This window comes from Pseudorca crassidens, chromosome 14 (assembly GCF_039906515.1).
Source record: "Pseudorca crassidens isolate mPseCra1 chromosome 14, mPseCra1.hap1, whole genome shotgun sequence".
NCBI lineage: Eukaryota > Metazoa > Chordata > Mammalia > Artiodactyla > Delphinidae > Pseudorca > Pseudorca crassidens.
In genome coordinates this window covers 57,647,825-57,669,128 of record NC_090309.1, presented here as the reverse complement: position 1 = coordinate 57,669,128, position 21,304 = coordinate 57,647,825, and the positions used below count along the sequence as shown (strand labels likewise).

The 21,304-nt window shown below is 48.0% G+C and overlaps 1 long non-coding RNA gene across 4 annotated transcripts in view; it reads left to right on the top strand.

The window, feature by feature from the left end:
• LOC137205242 (uncharacterized) overlaps positions 1-21,304 on the top strand; it is a 169,233-nt gene that overhangs the window by 64,576 nt on the left and 83,353 nt on the right. For all 4 annotated transcript variants that reach the window (XR_010934069.1, XR_010934068.1, XR_010934066.1 and 1 more), the window contains exon 3: positions 15,213-15,393. This is a non-coding gene — a long non-coding RNA (uncharacterized lncRNA). The remainder of the gene's footprint in view (positions 1-15,212; positions 15,394-21,304) is intronic.

Genomic DNA, 21,304 nt, shown 5'->3' with positions numbered 1-21,304 from the left:
CGGAGTCAGCATCTTGTCCATTGTCTGGTCCCTGCTCCTTGGATGGAAGAGATACATGGGCTAAAAGAAGAGGAAGGGCAGGAGAGCATACCAGGTATGCAGAGCCTCGGACCCCAGTGCTGGCATGGGCATTAAAGAAGAAAGGCTGGATTTCACAGGAGCAAGAATAGAATGGTGGTTGCCATTCTGTTGGGGGAGGGGAAAATGGGGTGATGAAGGTCAAAGAGTACAAACTTTCAGTTGTAAGAAGAGTAAGTTCTGAGGCTCTAACGTACAGCCTGGTGACTCTAGTTAATAGTACGGTATTAGAGACTTGAACGTTGCAGAGAGTAGATCTTAAGCACTCTCACCACACACACAAAAAGTTAACTATGTTAACTGTGAAATGATGGATGTGTTAATTATCTTGATCTTAATAATCATTCCACAATGTATACGTATATCAAATCATCACATTGTGTACTTTAAATATATACAATCATGTGTCCATTATTCCTCAGTGAAGTTAAAAGAAAAAAAAGGAAGGTGGCAGCCAGTGCCCCCTACACACTGTGACTCCCACCCTGTGAGTGGAGAGTAGGAAGGAAGGCCCTTCTGCATTTCCTCGCCTGTCCCATCCCACCCCCCACAAGGAGGCCCTGAGGGGACCCCAGTCCTGGGCTTCCTGACAGTCCAGGAAGCCTGTCTGATGAGGTGCTGGGTATGAAGACACTGTGGGGAGGGGCGGCAAAGGTGTATCTGGGTACAGACGTCTGTGGGGTGCTGCTGTGTGAGCTGGGTGCTGGGCATGTGAGGGCGGGGTTCAGGCCCTGCCTTGGCCTACAGCCCATGGACAGGCCTGGGGCCTGGGGCCTGGGGGGAGACAACTGCCTCTGATGACCCGGCCTTGGGCTTTGAAGTCCTCCTTCCTTCTGGAGGCTCCAGGCAGGAGCAGCCCAGGTTTATTAGGTACAGGTTTATCTGGGGCTAATTTAACTTGCTAAGATAATTGTGCCAGCGGCCGCAGCCCGAGGCCCCCGCGTCAGTAATTACCCTTCTCCTCACCTCTTTCATCTCCAAGGGTTGCTCCCCCTTTGCAGAGCCTTACTGGGCCCCTCATTTGTTGGGTCCTTCCAAGGCCTCGGGAGGGGCCCTGGCGATGCTTTCACATGGTCTCATATTTTTGTAAAAACTTGAAAAAGTGTGTTATTTCGACCACAGTCATTGAAGGCTGCTGTTTCTTTTCCCCTTGACTTTCCCTCTGTCACATTTTCCCTCCTGTTAGGTGGTGTTGGAATAGCTGTGGGCATTTTTGGGATCCAGCTTAGGGAAACTTGAGTTGGGGATGCGTTTAGTGTGGGCGAATGGGCGGGTGTTTATGTGGGATGCAATATATGTATATAGTGTTTCATGAATGTGGCTCTTGGTCACTTCTGTGTCTCGTTACAGTTATTGGGGGAGGAATGGTTTCCAGGAATTCAACTACTTCCCGTGGTGCTGACTCACCTGGTGTGATGCAGTGAGAACGTGTCCTATGGCTCTCAGGACAGGAAGCTGTGGAAAGTGGTAGGGAAATAAGATTTGAAATGTACAGAGCCAGAGGCTAGTCTGTGGAAAGTTCTTTTAATCTTACAGCTCCTATATGAAACTTGTTAAGGGTTTACCCGACTGACAACAGTCCTAAAAATTCACATGACATTGGTTGAGAAGCTGAAATAAACGTTCCTAAATTCTGAATAACAAAGTGCATAGTTCGCTCAACTATATTAGGAGGAAAGACCATTCTATACTCTGTATAGAAAGTGCGCCGTATGAGGAGGCAAAGAGAACGTACAGCCCAAAGTGTAGAGGATGTGTCGCTGAGGGAATTTATTAAAATATCATTTTTCTGTTTTTTGTGTATTTCGCAGCTTTTTACAAAATGAGTGAGTGATGGGACTTCTAGAAAAGAATGAGAAGCATTTTAAAGAAATAAATTTTCACTTTTACCCTACTTTTGTATTTTGTTTTTGGTTTCTTAAAGACGGCTCTCTAAGTTGTATAAGTTTCAGGCCCCACAAAACTTGGATCCATTTCGGTGCTGCTGACATTTGTCTGTGGGTATGGGGTGAGGGAGCGCCCCTCTCTCCCCCTGCCCTGAGGATGCCCTGAGTCAAGAAGCAGGGCTGGGGAGGGGCCTAGTGGACTCGGCCACTGTCCACGTCTTTCCTGTGGCCCAGGAGGACCTGCTGGAACAGCTGGACTCTTTTGCAAGGCTTCTCAGGCTGTCAGAACTTCCTGAAGGTAGGAGGTGAGTGAGTTGGTACCCTAAAGGCCCTTAGATCTCTCTCCATGTGTGTCTGCAGGCAGTGTGGAGGACCACAGGGAGTGGAAGACATTCTTACACCATTGTTATCAAGTATGTCTGTTGAATGATTATTTCTTTAATGTTCATCTCCCTGAGTAGACTGTAAGCTCCGTGAGGACAGGAACCTTGTTTGTCTCTCTCACCACTGTAATCCCAGAACCTAGCACAGCAGCTGGTATAGAGTGGGGCTTAATAAACTTTTATCAGAAGAATGAGTTGAGGGCTTCCCTGGTGGCACAGTGGTTGGGAGTCCGCTGGCCGATGCAGGGGACACGGGTTCGTGCCCCGGTCCGGGAGGATCCCACATGCCGTGGAGCGGCTGGGCCCCTGAGCCATGGCCGCTGAGCCTGTGCGTCCAGAGCCTGTGCTCCGCAACGGAAGAGGCCACAACAGTGAGAGGCCCGCGTACCGCAAAAAAAAAAAAAAAAAAAGAATGAGTTGAATAAATAAATAAATGCACAAGGGCAGATGGAGGGAGCCAGGCAGGGCTGCCAAGCCCTTCTCTCATCTCTAAGTCAGGAGCTCCAGGAGGTCCTGTGCAGACTTGTGGATGGTGTGTGTACGTGTGTGTGTGTGTGTCCATGGATGCGCCGTCTTAGGGCCATCTGTGCCATCGAGGAGCTGGAAGGCTGCAGGGGGCGGGGCAAGGAGCAAGGAGTGATTGAGGTGATGACAATGATAGAGGAAGGAGGAGAGGATCAGGTGATGAGGATGATGAAGAACTAGCAATTCTCATGAAATCTGAACCCAAACCCTGGAAGTCAGGAAGGGCTGTGAGGCCTGGAAGAAGATGGCATCAGCCATCTGGCTGGAGTGAATGAGACAGGACATGCCTGCTCATCAAGGTTCAGGGATGGAAAGGTTCTAGATAGAGGTCTAAAGACCCCCGAAAATGTTGGGCTACCATCCACTGGGGCATTTTGGCCATTATCCCCTTCGTCATGCTGATGTGTGTGAGTGTGTGTAGGGGGTGTGAGGGAGGGGGAGTGGCTCTGAGCCCTTGCATCCACTTGGTTCCAGGACACCTGCTTTTGCTGGTTTTCTACATTCAGGTCCCTCAATAAAGGATCCTGACAGTAGAAAAGGTTTGGAAACGATCTATTTGGAACAAGCCATTGCAAAGCCAGGTTTTTGTGTTTTTTAAAAATTTATTTATTTAATTTATTTATTTTTGGCTGCATTGGGTCTTTGTTGCTGTGCACGGGACAAAGCCAGTTTTTATTGGTCTCTCTGTGTGGGTTTTTAATGTATCACACACCAGTTGTTTTTTAGTGTAATACTATTAGTTCATATTTTTTTTTAAAATCTAAAATCAGAGTAATTTGTCTTGAAACCACCCAGAGAGTTCTATGCTACATTAAAATTCCAAATAGAACAAAGGGACACTCATTTAGAAAGCATTTTTGTTTTTACATTTCCATAATTCTCAAGAGGAGAAAGAAAACGCTAATCAACACAGCAAAGCTTCTTCTGAAGCTCTAGTTCTACTTCAAAGAGCACAAGAGCATTGAAAGGAATACAGCCGATGGTGTGGGAGTCTCCTTCTATACCTGATGAAAGTAAAGGAGGCTTTCGTTTAAAAAAATGAAAGTGAATGCTTACTATCAAAAAAAAGGCCTCAGTCTCTGCCCATTTCTGCCAGAAAGAAACAAAGAGCTATAAACAAATTAAAAATTTATTAAACAAGAGATAGATTTTTTTTTCCCCTTATGATGATATCAAAAGAAGAATTTGGTGTTAGTTATAACTCTCTCCTCACTGTTGCCCTGAATGGTGTAGAATCAGAAAGAGCACTCACAACAATGGGGAAAATTTGCACACAGACGTGCTTGCCTTAACAATGACACAATTTTTTTTTCAGGATTGTATTAAAAAGATCAAATAATATTTAATTTTCATAGTTAATTACATTTCTTGTTTATCCTTTGAATAATAATAATTATTTGAATAATTATTTATTTTAAAATGTTTGTCTCCTAATGATTTATTCTGAATTAATATTAAGTTTAATGTTTATATGTCTATAAATGAATGTTTTACTTCACGTTTTATCTGTTTATTAATTTTGAAATTAAAATAAATTTAATGTTTAGTTTGACTGATTTAGAAATTTATTAATAATTCTGAACACTTAAAATACATGTATTAAGTAATTCTGTATTTTGGTTTTATTAAAAAACTAAGTATAGCCCATACTGCAACCACCATGTGGAAAAATAACCTTGTCCTGACACAAAGGACAAAGCGCAGAGAAGTTAAGGGGACTTACCCGAAGGTCATGTGGCTGTTTAGTGAATGGCAGAGGATGGCATATAAATCCAGCTCTTCCTATGCTAAGCCTAGAGCATGCACCCCCGCCCTGTGCCGCCAGGCCCTCTGACCCAGGAACACCAGTGTGGTTCCTCCTCATCTGTGTTCCCAGTCACGTCCCTGTTGAAACCCCAATCCTAAGGCAGGACTGAGTCCCGCTACTCTTAGAGACGATGAAACCACAAGACCCAGAACCAACTCTCTTGCCTGTCAGCTCCCATCCACATGCGTGGATGCTGGGGACCCAAGAAGAGAGAGAAGTGGGAGTCAAGAGTCAATAAGTCAGAGAGGCAGGGTCTGACCTCTAGGAGAGGGCCAGATGCAGAACCAGGTGGTTTCTGCTGTCTGCCTGCACGTCCTGGTGCTGTGCTGTGGTGTCACACACGTCTGTTTTGTGCTGAGTCGGTGCTGTATTCTTACTGTCGGGTGATGCACTGCAGGGAGTGGGGGCTGTTGCTCGCTGCCCAGTCCCTGGTGTATCACATGTGTCATGTGAAGGCCCAGCTTAGAGCACTTTCCCAGAGAGACCCCGGGGCTGGTCCTGGTGACCCAGATCTATCCCGTAGCTTCACTCCAGGTCTGACTTGCTCACAAACATCACCCTCAACTCCCAATTCGCAAGCCTAGGGCCCCATTCCCGGGCAGGCCCAGCTGCAGGCCACTCTGCTAATTAATGACTGCTGATTGGCCCAAGAGGTGCACTCATTATGCCCAGTAGAGATCAAAGCCAGGCCCAATAATCTGCTAAACGAGATGTCAGATTAGGGCATTCTTCTGGGCTATTAGAAAGATTTTTCTCCCTGGGTAAAGGCCTGTCAGGGCATATGACCCTGTCACCCACCATGAGCTGAGCCAGAGGGGGGATCTGCAGCCTTTCTGCTCCTCTCACTTTGAATGTGGCCATTTAATGGGACAGCCCCACCCCAGGGGCCTGCATGATCCCCAGGGAGGTCACAAAATGGGAGGAGAGTCATGTTTGGGCAGAGTCACCTCTGCCTCTTCATTCTTGGGGTTGCTGAGGGTCAGGGGGAACTGTGGACCTCCCTGGATCCCTGTGCTTTCAGCTGTACTATGGGCATACTGCCTCAGTTTACCTCCTAGGGCTGGGGGTCAAGTTTAGTGTTGATACCAGTCCCTCTTCTCAGGAACAAGCCCCAGACTGACACTTATTTCAAACTGAAACCCCTAGCCCAACTTTCTCACTCCGGGTTTGAGAATGGAGCCCCAGTTTTTAGTATTAGTGCTAATAGCTATTTTTAAAATATATATATTTATTTATTTGGCTGTGCTGGGTCTTAGTTGAGGCACATGGGATCTTCATTGCCGAGTTGGGATCTTTAGTTGTGGCATGGGGGATCTAGTTCCCTGACCAGGAATCGAACCCGGGCCCCCTGCAATGGGAGCACAGAGTCTTGACCTCTGGACCACCAGGGAAGTTCCAGTGCTAATATCTATTAATGGCTACCATTGATCAAATGCAGAGAGTATCGTGCACTGTGCTGGCTAAATTCTGATTTTATTTATAATGTCTGAAAACACTACGAGTTAGGTATTATTAACATCCTCTATGAAACATGAGGAGAGCAAGGCTCAGTAAATTGTCCAGGTTACTCAGCTGAGCAGCAGCTCCAGTGGTGGGTCCTGATTGGCTGAAGTCAATCAGCAAGTTGATTGGCTTAGAGAAAGGCACGTGACCTAATTTTGGCCAATGAGAGAGCACTAATCACTAGACTAAGGGAGGTCCTAGGAAAGGAAATCTTTCTCCCTGGATGGTGTGGGGTATGGATGGGAGGTCTGGGACTGCTGAAGCTATTTTTCTCTCACCAGAGAAGAATCTGGAGCTGTTGGAGGGTGGGTAGCATGGGACCATGTGGGGCCAGCGTGGTGGGTCTTTGGAATCGTAGTTTGAGCCATTGAATTGAACTAAGCCAAATGAGTGAATGAATACATTGTCTTTATTGTTTAAACCAGTTTGAGTCGGGCATCCTGAGACTTGCAAGTAAAAGTCTGGTATATGGCCCCTGTCCCAGAGGAACCAGACCTGCCCTGTGGGTCTGGGCCCCAAGAGTCAGCTCAGGGGTGAGCTCACCTGGGAAGCCAGCAGGCTCTTGGAAGCTGGCTTGGCAGTCTGCCACATAGTGTGGTTACCGCTTGTCCTGCCGGCCACTGTCCCAGCTGCCACCTCAACCCAACTTGGCTACCGCCTGACCTGCCACCCCTCCTTTGCCTGATCACTGTCTCCCACCATCCTCCATCCTGCCCAGCCTAGTTGGGATGCCCAGATTCAGCCCAGGCCTGGATGAGCCCTCTGTGTTGGTTAGGATTAGGTTTGATTGCAAGAAACAGACATTCAAAGTGACAATGGCTTAAACAAGATAGAAAGCTATTTTAACAGAAAGTACGTGACATCCTCAAGATGGGTGTTCATGGTTGGTGTGGCAGCTTGGCTCCGCCAGTGTTCATTTGTACCTTCACTCTTTTTACATTGATCGACTTTGCCAGAGATTTCTCTCCTTTAGCAGTCTTTTCAGAGAACCAGGTTTTTGGTTTTATTGTTACTTGCTATGTCCATTTTCTATTTCATTAATCTCTGTTCTCATCCTTATTATTTCTTTCCTTCTTCATTATTTGGGTTTACTTTGTTGTTTCCCTCCTCCCTAACTTGAGCTGGACAATTAACTCTAAGTCGTAGCCTTGACTTTTCTTACATAAGCCGTAAGTGAAAATGCGGATTTTCTCTCTAACATCCCTGTAGATGCATCAAGAAATTTAGAAATGTCGTTATGTTAATTATTGTTAGGTTCTAAAGATTTTCTCATTTCCATTATAATTTCTTCTTTAACACTTGAGTTATTTAGGAATGTGTTTATCAATTTACAAAATAATGTCTTAAAAGTAATTTCTTGCTGTCAATTTCTAATTTCTAGTTTGTGCATAATACACGGTCAGTCTTTATAAGTATTCCAAGAAAAAAAAGAAGAATATAATGACCGAGTGAAGTGTTCTATATTTGTCCATTACGTTAAGATTGTTAATTTAAATCATTACTAATAGTATCTCTTTGCTCTCTCAGTTATAGAGAGATCTGCTGCGATTGTAGAAACGTTGGTTCCTTTTTTGTAATTCTGTCAAACTTTATATATTTTGCAGTCATGTTGTTAGGTGTCTACACATTAAAAAATCTTCTATCTTTCCTAGTGAATTCCCTTTCATTATTACGTATCGATCCTCTTTATTCCTAATTATGCCTTTTGCCTTAAAATCTCTTTTATCTGATATTGATATTACTATACCAGCTTTCTTCCCGTGATTATTTTTTGTTATATTTTAACTTCATCCCTTTACTTCACACTTTCTGGGTCCATATATTTTAGTGTGTCTCTTGTAAATAGCGTATAGCTAGATTAAAAACATCCAATTTAACAATCTGGCTAGGTTGGCTCATGTACATTTATTGTGACTTCTGTTGTATTTGTTTATCTGGGAATGTCTTAATTTCTCCTTCATTTCTGAAGGATAGTCCTGCTGGATAGAAAATTCTTGATTGACAGTTTCTTGTATATGATGAGTTTTGTTTGTTTGTTTTTTCTCTTGCTGTGTTCAAGATTCTCTTCTTATCTTTCGACAGTTTGGCTATGATGTGTCTAGGCGTAGATGATGTAACATGGCAAGTCTGGAAATCAGATTCTCCTTTCCTTGAAGGGTTTGTTGTTTGCTGTTGCTATCGGCTTGCTTAGTGACTTTGCTGGACTAATTCCATAAAAGCCGTATTTCCTGTATGTGCAGCCATTGAAGTCTCTGCTGGGTCAGCCTAGCGACCGACTCATGATTGATCAGAGATATCCTTAAATGCTTTGAACAAAATTTTCTAATTTTTCCATATGGATACATGAAGCTCTAGAACATTCACTTCAACCTCTGTATAGTTTTCCATTGTATGCATATACCTCCATTTATTCATCCTTGTATCTATTAGTGGACATTTAGGTCATTTCTAGTTTTTTGACATCACATAGAAAGTGGTGTTGAATATCTTTGTGGGTGTCTCCTCTAGCCCACGTGGGAGAGTCTTCTACCGTATATACCTGGATGTGTAATTACTGGGTGATGGAATGCATATCCTCAACTGTAGGAGATATTGCCAAACTGTTCTTCAAATAATTGTGCTCTAATGATACTCATTTATGTGTCCGTTATCAGTTTAGTTTTTTTTTAAATAAAAACTTAGCTTTAAAGCTGACCTCAGAAGTTTTCTCCTTCATAGGGCCTCTTGTGGTTCTTCTGCCCCACTGTGGAATGCTGTTTATTTCTGTCCTGTTGCATCTCCTTCACTTTGCCTTGTGCCGCTGTTATGACGGATGTCCCTTCTCAACTACAAGATTCAATTTTCCTGGAGGACATGGACCATGGCTTGTTCATCAGAGCATCCCCCCAAAAAGAATCAGATACAGAGTAGTCACTGAATTGAAATGATTCACGATTTCAGTACCTTTTTCTGGATCTGGTCCAGGTCTGGTCCCATAGGGGAACCTTCAGCTTTCCCTCTTTCTCCTCTTGATATTTCAACTCAGCTAAGTTCATCTCGTATTACTAAGCACCCAAGTCTGGAGATACTCGTTTTGAGATGGGTTAGGGCTGGGATCAAGGTTGTCTCAATGTGGAAATTTTGGCTAAACTCCTCTTCCTGCTGTGAAACGCAAGCTTCCTCATGAGCTGCCAGCTCAGGCAAACATCTTTGATTTTCGGGAGGTGGTCATCTGAGGTTTGGAATAATTTGGATGTTGCTGGGAAGAGGTTAACCTTTGCTTAGCCAGCCTTTCTTCATGGAAGTACAAAAAGATAGACAACGATGTTAGGAGAGACAGTCACACAAGACATTTAAAGTCACATCATTCACATATAGACAACTGCTTTGCTGGCTACAACTCATTCTTAGCTGGTCCTTGAAGCAGTCACACCTGGTTCCCATTACTGTATCTACATAAAAGCAGTAAAGCTGCCTTTCTTCAAAAGTACTGTGAAGCACGATAATTCACTCTGACCTGCCCCTAGGTTGTCCAGATGAGCTTGTCTGACAGTTTCATGTGATCACAGTTATCCACAGCCCCTCATGAAGGCACATTCAGTCCAGACAGAAACAAATAATTGGCCTGCCAGTTTAAAATGCCAACGGGATTCAGCACATACCTCTTTGGGCAAAGCTATCCGCTCTGCAACTTGGTTGGCAGTCTTGTCTCGCGCACCATTTCCTTGTATGCAGACACATTCACCTTATACAGATGGAACTCCTGCAGTTGCCTGGGCCCCTGGGTGGAAGTCCCAACCCCTCGATTGGTAGAAGAGGGCTGGGAGAAAGCTGGGAATTGGTGGCTTTGGGGGAAGTATGCAGCTCTCATAACGGGAGAGGCCATTCTTCCCCTTCTAATGGAGAGGGAAAGGGAGTCCTTTCTCTTCCTTAAAGCCAAAAAAGGGGGACACCAAGAGGCCCATTACTGTTTTTTTTAATTGAAGTACAGTTGATTTACAATGTTGTGTTAATTTCTGCTGTACAGCAAAGTGATTCAGTTATACATATATATGTACATTCTTTTTCATATTCTTTTCCATTATGGTTTATCACAGGATATCGAATATAGTTCCCTGTGCTACACAGTAGGACCTTGTTGTTTATTCATTCTATATATAATAGTTTGCATCTTCTAATCCCAAACTCCCAGTCCATCCCTCACCCACCCGCCTTGGCAACCACAAGTCTGTTCTCTATGCAAGAGATCCTTTCTTAAAGGACCCATTATTTATGTCTCCTGGATGGTTCAAAATGGTTCAAAAATCATTTGCCCACATTTAAATCTCTTTGCAGAAAGTTAAAAAAAAAATCTTTTGGAGGTGCTTGCAAAAGTCTTTTTATATTTTGAAGGGGCCCACAAAATGGGAGAAGGGAGTTTCTGGTCCGCCCCTGTGTGACGCGAGCGGGAGAGAGGGCTGGCTGGCAGAGTGGAGATGGAGCAGCGGCTCTCCCGCTATTTGGCAAAGCCAGGGTTCCCGAGTTTCCTGTGGGTTTAGTGGATGCCGGATAAGGATAAGGCAGCTGGTCTTGAGTTCTTTACTGTTACCCCCTCCTGTCTTCCCCTTTCTCCCTTCCTCCTATCTCCTCCCCACCAACGCCCCCCCTCACTGCCTGCCCCCTCCTTCCCCCGCAGCAGGCTGCCTGCTGAGTGAGAAGTACCAGCAGCAAATGGCCCTTTGCTTCTTGCATCCCATGGGAGAGCCAGCCCGTGGATGCCTGCTGCACTGGAGGCACCAGAGGTCATTTGGCTTAACTAAATAATTAGCAGAGGCAACCAACCTGGAGAGGACTTCAGCCTGAACGAGTTAGAAGATGTGTGCCCTTTTCCACCTCCTTCTCTTTGTCCCAAACGCTGGATGACCTGGACCTAGGAGGAGGTGGGGGAAAGTGTGTGAAGATCAGATCAGATCCCTTCTCCATTGCAACTAACTGGGGCTACAGCTCTGGCCTCTCCTGGGAAAGGGAGGAGGAGAAGAAACAAACCAATAAGCAGAAATGCGTCTTGATGAACAGAACCAGATTGTCCTGGAAACTCAAGAAGACTAAAATGTATGGGTTGGACCAAGTTATAGTTGGGTTGGACCGAGTTATAGTTAAGGGAGCCTTTAACCAATGAGAAAAGGAATTTGTCATAGTATAGATAGGGGAGAATAGAAGACATAAAGCCATTTTTGTGTTCATTTCCCACTAAGTTGAGACTCTTCAATAAACCAGTTATGTCTGTGAATTTTTGAAGGATCAACATACAGTTCTATAGATTCACAAGCCCTAGACTTGATAATGGAGCTACAAAACGAGACCACAATGATGCATCAAGAACCACTGAAGGGGGCTTCCCTGGTGGCGTAGTGGTTAAGAATCCTCCTGCCAATGCAGGGGACACGGGTTTGAGCCCTGGTCCGGGAAGGTCCCACATGCCGTGGAGCAACTGAGCCCATGCGCCACAACTACTGAGCCTGCGCTCTAGAGCCCGCAAGCCACAACTACTGAAGCCTGTGCACCTAGAGCCCGTGCTTCGCAACAAGAGAAGCCACCGCAATGAGAAGCCCGCGCACCGCAGCAAGGAGTGGCACCTCGTTCGCCGCAACTGGAGAAAGCCAGCGCACAGCAATGAAGACCCAACACAGCCAAAAATAAATAAATCAAATAAATAAAATCTTAAAAAAAAAGAACAGCTGAAGGTTAAGCTTTAAAGATAAATAAAACCGTCAAAAAGAGACCTAATTGTGGGAAAATGATTTTTGAACCAGGAAACATGAGTACAATGAAATAGTTCACAGTGGGAACGCAAACAGAATTGTCATCATTCTAGAAAAGCACTGAAGAGATGCTGCAGGTGGCCATGGTGGGCTGTGTGCTAACCGAAGTCATACCGGAGCAGAAACTAAAAGTGAACAAAGCAAGTGGTGAGTGCCCAGAGGAGAACACCACACAAAAGAAAGCAAAGATGCTGTGAGAGGAGGCTGGTCTCTGCCTTGCCTCAGTCCCAATTCCCTTTCCTTTCCTCCTCTCTTCTTACAAATGAGATGCTTCCACATCTGTGATTCATGGGGGCCAGCCTCAGTAGTGTTGGTTCAAGAGAACAGAGTTCAGAAGCCAAACATGATGTCACTAGAACTTCAGTTCTGTCCTTGGATTTCTCAGTCACGGAAGCGGGTACTTCTGAGCCCACACATCTCTCCACCTCTGTGCCTCCTCAGGACACAGCTTTCTCCTCTCCCCATAATTCCACCTCAAAGCCACCCAGTGCCTCTCGGACCTTTCTCTCCTTTCCCCTTTTCTTCCAATTTCTGCTTTTCAAAGGCCCAGGGAACCACCTTCCCCGGCAGGGATGACTTCAAGGGTGGGAAGGAGAGGCAAGGAGGTGGGTCGGCCGGAGTCCCTTTAGCAGGAGAGGGGAAGAGGGAGGCTGGGAACAGTCACTGGTTAATGATTTTAACCCGTCAAACAGTAAGTATGTAGAGTCTTTGCGGCCAGGTGAACCTGACAAGGACACTGTGTGACTCAGTGAGTTAGTTAACCTCTCTGAACTGCAGACTCTTTAGATTAAACTGGGCATGATGATTCCTGCCTCATGGGGTTGGCTGTGAGAGTTGAATGGATGACCCATGAGAAACACAGGGTCCCCCTGAGCCCAGTGGCTGAGCATATCTCTCTGTGGCCCCAGGGGACATGGGAGTGCAGCCACCTAGAGCCTAGGGGACATGTGTTCCTCAGAGCCCCCCCAGGATGAGGGGCTTCCCCTCCGCCCCTGAATCCAGCTTCTCGGGGCCAGAGCCCCCCTCTCAGCTGCTCTGGGCTTTCTCTGACTCCCTGCTTCTTCCTCAAGACCTGGCCCAGCTGTCTGGGTGCTTCCCCTGATTTCCTCTGATGCTGGCGGGGGCTGCCTTTTCATCTAACTGCCTGGTTGGTTTGGTTTGATAACTCCTTGACTGTGCGCCTCTGGTGCCCCAGGCCTTGCTGCGGGAGCCTCTGGCATTAGCTTTAGAGGTATGGATCTGTGGGGCTGGCTGGGAAACGTTCCTTCATGGACATCCAGGCAGAAGGGCTTCCCTACTTGGCCTGGTGCCCCAAATCTCCAAGCAAACGCCTTCTCTGAGCCCCAGATCTCTGCCCCTGCTCTGTTCCCTTTGCTGCTCTGACTGGGTCAGTTCCCCTGGGTCCTCTCAGATGGCTGGGCCCTTCCTGCCTGCCCAGGACGGGGGCCCTGAGGCCAGCAGTCCCTCCTCCCCTGGCACAGCCCTGGGACTGCCTGGAAATGTGGCTTTAGGGATCAAAGGTGGAAATCTGACGGAAGGAAGGAAGTGGGGGAGGGAGGGAGGAAGGGAGGAAATAAGTCAGTCACCGCTCCACCACAGGGCTGTGATGTGGTGCTCCTAGGATTCTGTCTGTAAAGGGCGAGCCCCGTGCCCCACGCAAATGTGTCAGGTGGCTACGGACCTGACGCGTCATCTTATTAATTTATGAGAGTCAGATGGAGGAACCACACGTGGCTTCTCTCAGCTCAGTTTGTCTCAGGGTCAGCACAGCCAGCCCTTGAGATAAGCAGTCGACTCTGCTCCACCAGGATGTTCTGACGCGGGCACGGGTTCATCTTCTCACTGTTGGTGCACAAAGAGGACTAGTGTCAACAGGATGGGGATGCCCAAGGAGTGGGGAGTGAGAAGCTGTTTAACCCACTTAGTGAATCTGCTGCTTAGAAACACAAACAAATAATGAGTGTGCTAATTACGAAAGACAACAAGGTTTGTCTGTTTTCAACACCTGTCAGTCATCTCATTCCAATCTTCCCACAGCCTGTGAGATGGGGCACGTTTTTCCTGGATTTACAGATGTACTGCTGAGGTGACTGAGAGCCAGAGAGGTTCAGGGTTGTGCAGGTTTGCACAGCTGAGTGCAGATTCAAACCCAGGGCTGAGGGTCACCACCTCCCGGGCAGGCTGTCCTTTCCATCACGTTGTGGGCTACTTCCGGGCAGCCCTCGGCCAGCGAGGAAGCCGGTGGTAACTCAGCCTGTCACTCTCTCCCGTTGGTGGAAGGGTGACCACTCTCGGCACCCAGAGGCAGAGGGACCCACCCCAGGTCTCAGGAGGCTCCTTGTGCTGGCCCTGGACAGGCCCCTCAGGCCTGGGAGTCATTCAGCCAGTGAACTGGGGGTGTGGATGGGGCGGGAGCAATGGCCTCGGAGTGGGACAGCCCTGGGGTCCCAAACCCAGACACTCACAAGCCATGACTTCAGGAGGGTCACCTTCTGTGCGCGGGCCTCATCTCCTTCCACAATAAGTGGGAAGCCAGGGAGCGGGGGTGCATCGTAATCCCAATTTCTTATACTTGCTGGGAGTTTCTTATATTTGCCCCATAAATGTTCTTTTAACTCTGTGGCCACAGAGACTCCTCAAGGCCACCCAGGAAGGGGCTGTGCAGGGTAAGGAAGGCCTTACGGCTGATGGCAGGTGAGAGAAATGCTGAGGGTAGCGTGGGCTGGCAAGGGAGGGATTCAGCCTCTTCCCCAGCCAGAGGCCCCTTGCACGAATCCATAGGCCTTTGCAGTTTTCCGAGCGCTTTGCACACTTAACCTAGGAGAGTTGGTACCCCATTTGACAGTTGGTGAAGCTGAGGCTTAGGGGAGGAAGGAATGCTAGTGAGTTCCTACTCCACCCCCAGCTTACACTGGGCACTCTGGCACCTTTTGTCACCCTTATAGAGACCCTCCCTATGGGGTCAGTATTATTATGCCCATTTACTGTTGAGGAGACCCAAGGCTCAGAAGGAGTCATCTGCCCATGATCACACAGCTACCAGATGATGGAACTAAGGTTGATGCCTGGGGGGCTCTGATTACAAAGTCTGCTTCATTCACCACGAGGACAGGACAGGTACTCTACTCAAAGCCAGCTTTCTGGACATTGAGTCCAGTGCTCTTTCCTTGGCCCACGTTCCCCTTGTCCTGCTCAGAGACTTCAGAGGACACGAAGTTGGGATCTGATGGCTGTACTTTTGCCTTCTCAGGTGCACCCCGTTTCCAGTGGACTCCCACTTGGTGCTGGCTTGGCTTCCTGGAAAGAGAGTGAAAAGTCAGAGCCTAAGTGCTGCCACTGAACTCCACAGCCTTCACCTTGCCTCTTCCTGTTTGGAAGACCCAGGTCCAGTTAGCGCCGTCCTGCTTCCCAACTAGGAGCCCGTCCACTGAGTAAGTGCTGTTGGGCAGGGCACTGCCCGTTATCACGCCGTTGCTTACGCTGGTGCAGAACAGGCTCCCGAGCGGTCCGGCCTCCTGGGGAGGCCAGGTGTCCCTCTGGGCCTGGGAACCCATTCCTCTGGGGCTGAGGTGTTGCTTCCCTTGATGGTAATATGGCTCAGGGCTCTTATTTCTGTGGGTCAGGAAGCGAGGGAGTGTGAAAGGGTTAACTTAATCTTGGCCGTTATTCCTTTTTGGCAACTGCAAGTGAGCTTAATAGGATCTCAGCTTTCCTGTTGCCTCACCAATGAAACAGAAACCAGACCACAAGGGGGTCTGGAAATGGTTAAACGGTGATGCCTCGGGTGATGCCTCCTGGTGGGCTGAGGGGCCTCCTCGGAGATATCATTAGGAAGTGACTCTAGAAATGCCATGCAGGGTCCCCTGTCACCCGGGTAGGGGAAGGGGCAGGGAACTGGGGGCTCCCCAGAAGGCCCGGCTCCAGGCAGAGGGGAAAGGGGGCAGGTGTCGTGTCCGCAGATGTGGGCTGGAATCCTGGCTCCACCACCTTTACAAAATCTGGGAGTCGCAGCCTGCTGGGGTTCTTACCACTCAGGATTCAGTGCATAAAAAGCACTCAGCTTGCCACAGAGCATGCCCAGCTCAATAACTGTCAGCCCTACCCAACTTCTGGTGTTCCTCTCTCTTCTGCTCCTCCACTCCCGGGCCTTTTCTATTCCTCTTCTCTCTTCCTGAGGCGCTCTTCCTTCTGTTCATTTCTTGGCCAGCTCTTACTTCAGATCTCAGTCTGAATGTCACTTCCTCCAGGAAGCCCTCTGAAGCCAGGCTGGCAGACCTGAACTTCCCCTTCTGGTCTTGTCCCTAGCCCTCCCCGTCTCCATCACAGTTTCCCTGTGGGGCAGGTGTTGACTGTGGCTCCCTCACCCTGGGGCCTTGGCAGCAGGGCCTGCAAGGGTCTGCACCATTCACAGCCTTGAGAGGGAAAGAGGAACGGGTGGGCGGAGAGGGGGGGGGGTGGCGAGGGACAGGTCACCGGTGCTCTGACCCACGAGGCGCCCTCTGGGAGCCAGGAGCAAGGGGATTTAGCCAATCCTGAGGTCGGGACTCTTCTGCCAGGATCGCTTTTCTCTCCGCTGTGGTTTTCATTATTTTTCATTCCCAGACTATTTTGGAAGCTGGCTGCCATGGGAACTGAGTCTTTGGAAAGCCCCGGCCTCTTTTCCCCTCCTGCTTCCACCCCTCCTTCCATCTCCATTCCCTCTTAATTGGTTTTTAGTTCCCTGGCTTTCAGGCTGGTCTGTTTATTTTGATTGCTGCTTGACAGAGCAAATCTTTAATGAGCCGGCTTGTGGGGAGCGCCCTCAGCAGCCGTCTGCCTCCAGGGAGTGGGGGAAGTGCCCAGGAGGAGGTGGCAGGCACAGGGTGGCAGTCTGTGGTTGGGGCCCAGTCTTCCTTCAGGTATAGTCTGAAGTAAGGAAACAGAGCTTGCCCTCCCCAAGCTGTCTGCAGCCTCAGCCTGGAAGATCCCACAGCTCTTTTAAACAACCCTTCACAGGGCTCCGCCCCATCCTCCCAGTGACCCTGAGAGGAGTGGGGCTCAGAGAGACTGAGAGACCCAATCGCCCAGCCAGCAAGCCTGTGCCTCCGTGATCTGGGGCCTTGCCGTCATGCCTATGTCTTTTTTCCTTGTATCCTCAATTTCCCAGGAGCGTCACTCACCCTTAGGCCAAGTTGGCAGCCTATGGTTCCAGCTAGGCTCTTCCAGACCCTGGCTTTGCGAGCCAAGGCCTCCTGGTTTTATGCCTCGGTTTCCCCACCTCTGTGGCTCTCGTTTAGAGCCATCTGCGCCATACGCTACTCATAAGGCAGCTTCTTAGACTGGATGAGGTTATGTGTGCCTGCAAACTGGAAGAGGTTGTATGAGTGTGTGTCACTATGATGAGTGTACAACACGATCCGTAGAGTTTTCCTAGCTGCAGCCAGGCTGGAAGAAGCCCCCAGGCCCTTTGACTGGACCCGTCTTCAGGGTGACCTCAGGGGATGTGGGTCGTTTCCCCTTTCTTATTGACCCCATTCTGCTGGAGCCATTAATCATAGAAGCAGAGACCCATGCGGTGTTGGAGTGAGAAGCTGCCTTAGAGATCAAGCCCAGTGGCTTTCAAACTGGTGTTAAGGGCTCCAGGGTTCTGTGACTGGGACTTTGAGGACCGTAGGAGTGGGGCTAGCCTTTTTCCCATTCCTAACTTCATTCCAAGGGCCTCTGCTTTTATCTGCTCTGTCTCATGGGGTCATGTGGTATTTCTTTAGAGAAGAGGGCTCCCTTTCCGTACTGGTCATGGTTGGCTCTCCGGAATACATTCAGACCAGATGGCAATCCCATCTTTCCTTTTCTGTGATTGGTTGGAAAGGGGCACTTCTGGCCAGTGAGTGGTAAAAGGAAGTCTGATAGGGCCTTGTGGGAAAAACTTCTTGCTCCTAAAAATCAAACACAAGAAAGATGGATTCACTTCATTCTTGGCTAGGGGTGTACCTTGGTTGTGCTGCCTGGTACTGTGGTAGCCAACTTGTGCCCCTGAAGAAAGCCAGATCAGGGACAAAGCTAATCCACGGAGAACTGCAGAGCACCTGACGACATTGGTGGGCAGCTGACCATACCAGCCCTGGAGTGGTCCTGTCTCTGGACTTTATCAGATGATAACTTGCTTCATTGTTTAAGCCCATTTGAATACACTATCTTTTTGGTTTTGATTTTTTGCTGTTCATTTTTTGCTTGCTTTTATTATTTACAGTTAAATGCAAACTAATTGATGCATACTTTGAAAACTTTGACCTAGCTCAGTCCCCGCATTCCCAAGATAGGGTGACTGAGGCCCAAGGGCATTGGGAGTGACTGGGTCAAGGTCATGTCCCGATTAGTAGCAGAGGTGGCCCGGCATCCCAGGACTTCTGACTGCTGGTCTAGGACTCTTGCCTTGGATTCACAGCTGCAGATCTCCTGCGGCTGTCCCAGCTGGCATTGCCTTCTGGTCTCTGGAAGATCCAGGCAAGCTAGGGAGGCCCTGCAAGGCTGAGAGAGTTGGGACCAAGGGGGCAGTATAGACTGAGGGCCTCTTCAGCTGTTCTTGTGGGCAGCTTCTGAAAAGCACGTGGTCGATGGATAATCCATTCCTGTGCCAGGCTGTGAGATCATGAAAAGAGGGAGAAAGTGAGGCATTCAGGGTAGCCATGTATATCAGTTAGGAATTACATTTGGCTGCTTAAGAGAAACCTTAAACAAGTTAAACAGTTATGTTTCTTACATAATAGGAAGGCTAGAGATAGGCAGTCCAGGTTGGTACAGCTGTTCACGAAAGTCATTAAGAATCAAGACTCCTGCTCTCTTCCTGCTCTGCCATCCTTGACTGGTAGCTTTTATCCTCATGGTCACAAATGGCTGCACCGCTTCCAGGCTTCACAACTGAGTTCCAGGCTGGAAGAAGTGGGTAAGGAAAAAATGTGTGCTGGCTGGATCAATGTCTTTTTATCAAGAAAACAGAACCTTTCCAGAAGCCCCACTATAAAATTCTTTGTATGCTTCATGGGCCAGAAATATGGACATCTTCAGCTAGATTTGGAGGAGGTGAATATTTTTAACAGGGAATTTTGCTGCCCCAGACCAACTCAAGATTTTGTTAGAAAGGAGAGAGAGGGAAGTGGATATTGAGAGGCGACCAGCAGTCTTCCACAGCAGGATGTGCTCAGTCTTAGCAGAGCAACTGAGCCAGGAATCAAACCCAGAGGGTGTGAGCCCCTCTCTGAAAGCTCTGAAGCTGCTCAGGCCTCAGTTTGCTGCTTCCAGGGTCTCCTCCTTCTTAATCATCTCCATCACAGATGTCAAGGTAATCTTCCCACAGCACTGGGTCTGTCACATTACTTCCTGGCCTGAAATGCCCCTTTGCCCATAGGATGCAGTCCAAATTCTTTGGATTGGTATTTAAGGTCTTCTGATCAGGTTGCAAACCACGTCTCTAGGCCAGTTTGGTTCCTATCCCCATCCTCAGCTTGTTTTTTTTCCCCATTTGGGCATTGCCCCTTAACTTGTTCTTGTGGGTCATCTCCTATTCTTTTCTGCCTGATGGAATCCTACCACCTTTAGGGTCACCTCATCCCCAAAGCAGACGCAGCTGCTCTGGACCTTCCCTGTGGTTCCTTCAGGCATGATAACTTGTGTTACTCAGATCAAACATTTGTCCTCTTCCAACCACCCCAAAATGTAAGCTCCCTGAGGAGTGAAAATGGACCTCATGTTTATAGAACCAAGTCTTACACAGTCTTACAAGTCTTACAAGTCTTACACGTAGAAGATGCTCAATAAATATTCACTTTCCTGCAAAACGATTCATCTTGAGCAACATCAAGCCAGGGACTGTGGGAGTGTCCTTGGATTATTGATGGATTTCAAAACACAGAGGTGGGAATATGCTGACAGTTATGCTCACAGTGATTTAGAAAGTTGGGAAGTCTGTGTTCATTGGAACTGCTGTGGCCATTGGATAGGCAGGGAACCTATCTGTCTTGTCTACCACTGTGTCCCCAGCACACAGTAGGGTACCTGGCACTCGTAGGCATTGTACAAATACTTATTGAAAATGACATAAGAAGGCACTTCTGAACAACTCACAGTTGGATGCAATAGGCCTGGTTCCTCATCCTCCTCTGGGACTTGGCCTGCAGTCTGGAAAAAGCTCTCTCACCTCTCAGTTCTAGTGGAGGGAGCCGAGCCTCTCAAGCCCCTCAGGAGAGCCTGCGCCCTGAGCCTCACAGGCCACCCAGGGCCTCTGTCTCCCTCCAGTTGTCCAGAGCCAGAGTTCCAGGTTGGCACAACAGTGTGCCAACCAAGAACACAAGTGCCCTCCCATGCTGCATTTCGAAGGCTCACACGCTCTTGATCTAGCAACCTGAGAGGCTAGGAAGTCACGCAACTGGGGTGCTCAGCTGTAGTGGGAAGCAAAGAAGTGGGAAGGAATGATTTTGGGGTAGACAACGAACAGCATGTGCTACTGTTCTGTTTGAAGATAAGGGAATAGGGGCTTGGAGAGAGGGAGGGACTTGCCCAATGCCCCATATAGGTAAGTAGCAGAGCTGGGGTCTATCTGGCTCTAAAAGCCCCATTACTTCCAGTCTGTCATCTTCATGGTGCAAGACCAAAGTGTGCACTGCAGAGTGTGCACACTTTGCACACTGGGGTGGGCAGGGTATTCAGAACCTGGGAACCTCCATCCCAGGGACCAATGAACATGGCATTTCAGACACAGGCCCTCTGGATTTGTAACTCCTTCCCCTTGAAAATGGACTTTACTGGGTGAAGATGGATGGAGTGGGATAGAAAGAAGAGGCTATATACCTTTATTTTTTTGTTTGTTTGTTTTTTGTTTGGCTGTGCCGCGCGGCCTGTGGATCTTAGTTCCGCGACCAGGGATTGAACCCGCGCCCCCTGCCGTGGAAGCGCAGAGTCTTAACCACTGGGCCGCCGGGGAAGTTGCCTTCATCTGTTTTAAGCTCTCAGTTTTACGTATAACATGCATTCGGAATAGGGTACAAATTATGAGTAGAGCTCAATGAATTTTCATAAAGGGAACACACTTGTGTTCACCCAAATCAAAAAACAGAACATTACTGAAGCCCTTTTCTTCGCCCCCTTCCAGTCTTTATATCCCCCTGCCAAGGGTAACCATTATGCTGATCAAAACGGTTTGGGTATTTCCTATAAATGAAATCATATGGTATATATTCTCGTGTGCACAACTTTGTTCAATATTATGTTTGATATTCATCCATGTTGTTATGTGAGTTGTGGTTCATTCATGCTCACTGCTGTATAGTATTCCATTTTGTGAATATAGTATATTTATCCATTTTACTA